Consider the following 3,096-nt stretch of genomic DNA (forward strand, 5'->3'; position numbering starts at 1 on the left):
GGAGAAGCACACATGCTTGAACATGTACATGTGTGCATATGTGCAGGAAGGGAATGCATATGGTACTTTATGGTGGTTTAGTATTGTGCAGTCATTGTACAGGGCACTCTATGGTGGTTTAGTATAGTGCAGAGGTTGTACAGGGTACTCTATGGTGGTTCAGTATAGTGCAGTAGTTGTATAAGGTACTCTATTGTAATTTAGTATAGTGCAGCAGTTGTATAGGGTACTCTATGGTGGTTCAGTATCGTGCAGTTGTTGTATAGGGTATTCTATGGTGGTTCAGTATGGTACAGTAGTTGTGCAGAGTACTCTATGGTGGTTCAGTGTAGTGCAGTTGTTGTATAGGGTATTCTATGGTGGTTCAGTATGGTACGGTAATTGTGCAGGGTACTCTATGGTGGTTCAGTGTAGTACAGTAGTGTATGGGGCACTCTATGGTGGTTCAGTGTAGTGCAGTAGTGTATGGGGCACTCTATGGTGGTTCAGTATGGTGCAGTAGTTGTGCAGGGTACTCTATGGTGGTTATGGTGGTTCAGTGTAGTGCAGTAGTGTATGGGGCACTCTATGGTGGTTCAGTATGGTGCAGTAGTTGTGCAGGGTACTCTATGGTGGTTATGGTGGTTCAGTGTTGTGGGGTAGTGTATGGGGCACTCTATGGTGGTTCAGTATGGTGCAGTAGTGTATGGGGCACTCTATGGTGGTGTGGAACAGGCTGTTTGTCAGACGCTTTTACACGTCTCTCTTTCCCTCCTCTTTCACGGAGATGCATGTGGAAAGGGAGCCCCCTTAATGACTGTTTGTTTAGCCATTGTCTGGATAAGAAGAGGGGGATTAAAAGGTCCTCCGTGCCAAAGAGAAGCCTCAGTTTGTTAAGACAGATCAGATTAGGTGCTTTCTCAAAGACGCTTTGTGTGTTTGTGCCTGGAGCCCCCGTTCATGGCTCTCCTCTGAAAGCAGAAGGGGGGGTGGGGGGGTTCCCTGGTAAACAGCCCTCCTCAATCTCGCATTCCTCTTTTTCGGTTCTCCATTGTGGAATTCGGGGGAACTAAAATGGGGGGGGGGGGGTGCAAAGCCGAACCTGTTTCTCAGTGAACGGCCGTGCAACACCGCCGCCCTGATGCCTGGGAATCGCGTGATTCGCGGTCGAACCCTCCCCTTCCCCATTTCTCCTCTACAGGTGGCACTTCAACAAGCGGATGGACAAACAGACCATTTTCTTCACAAAGGTTATTCTATGATGCTGCTGCTAGGCAACCCGCATTACCTGCAACGTCATAGTCCAATCCTGCAGGTTCTGTTGGTGGGAGACTAGAACACAAGGACACCTCAGTTCAGCCATTGCCTGCTCCTGCTTTGCATCTGAACCGTTTGGAGAGTTGATTTTTTGGAATGTTCTTTTTTCAGCGTTCTAGATCTCCACTGTTTTCAATTACCAGTAGGGATCAAGTACCATCAGCATTAGAATGCTCAGTTAAGAACATTCTAATTGAACATTCTAATGTTCAGTTAACATTCTAATCACGTATTTGTGATTTTTCATCTCCAATGTTTAACTGAGGTGGCTTGCATTTTGACATGACTTCATCATCATTAAAATCATCATTGCGAGAACGTAAGAGCATATAATGATGAGAGCGGGCCATTCAGCCCAGGCTTGTCATTTTCCCAGTGTAGAGAGTATCCAGTTCTGTGTCAGACCTGGCTTTGAACTCCCTGAGGATTTGTGCATCTGATACAGGAACTGACAGGAACACACATTGGCAAGCCCGTGTAAAAATGCAAAAATACTTCCTGGTATCAACGCAGAATTTTTCCTTTCATCATATCACTGCACAATATCATATCATATCATCCGGTTATGGAGCAGGATGTTTAGTTAGGCAGTCCGGGTTAAGGACTTTATTTGATAGTGCAACAGCAGCACCCCCCAACCCTCACTCCCCCCCACCCCCCGACTCATCGATTTAAACCAGAAACCTCCACATTCCTAACCACCCACTGTCACACTAGAGCCCTACAGCTGGACAACATTTTCGAGAACAGTTATAAATGAAAACACAATAGACACTGAGTGATAAAATAGCCCAAAGTATGAAGTTGGCTCGGGACGGATTTTGTTTTTGGCTAAAATTCGTACTCGCACAGAAAGACATTTGAACCCCGAGCATTACTCATAAGAGCAGCACTGAAAGCTTCATTTCCGCGATGGAAATGAACTTGCTTCGCGAAAGCTCGTGAAAGTGCGAGGGTTTTTAGCAAAGGGGGGCGGGGCCGTGTATGAGCGTGGCGTTGAGGTGTGTGCGCGGGGGGCGGGGCCTGAACTGGCACACATTTGGGAACCCACACCCCCTGTCACCAGGCTGAGGGGGTGTGCGGTGTGTTCCAGCTGCTCGGTCTGCCTGCTGTGACCTCACCGGCGTGGTGACTCTGGGGACACGGGCGATGTCATTTGTCCCAGATGTGCGGCCTGGCTGGGGTAGCCAAACTCTGAGCAAAAACACACGTCCCCCCCCCCCACTCCCCCTGTCCTCTCCTCTGAGTCTATCCTCATGGTGACACTGGGGCCGGGTTTGGGGTGGGGGGGGGGGGCGCTAGGACCCCAGTCCAGGTTTATGCCCCCCCCCCCCCAGCTCTATTACTGCTGTTAATTTGCCTCACCACTCTGGGCTGGCAGTCTCTGACATCATGTTCTCACCCCTGCCCAACTGTTTGGACAAACGTGCCGTTTCCACTGGGCTGCGGTCCACGGGGCCCTCCTGTGACTCATTAGAGCCACGTCGTGTTGTTTCTCCGTCTTTCAGGAGAAGAGAACATGATTGCTGAAGGCAATTTTGTGATTTACAAAAAAAAAATGTTTTCTTTCGCAAGGAAATTACATTTCCAATTTTCCAGAAATGCAAACATTATTCTCTCTGAATTCATCCCTCCACACAGCAGGCATGCACACACACATGCACACACACACACACTCACACACACACAAGCGCGCACACACACACTCACAGCACACACACACACATATCCAAACAGCACACACACACGCACACACACACACACAACACATACAAGCGCACACACACACACACACAAACA

This window comes from Anguilla anguilla, chromosome 9, assembly GCF_013347855.1.
Source record: "Anguilla anguilla isolate fAngAng1 chromosome 9, fAngAng1.pri, whole genome shotgun sequence".
NCBI lineage: Eukaryota > Metazoa > Chordata > Actinopteri > Anguilliformes > Anguillidae > Anguilla > Anguilla anguilla.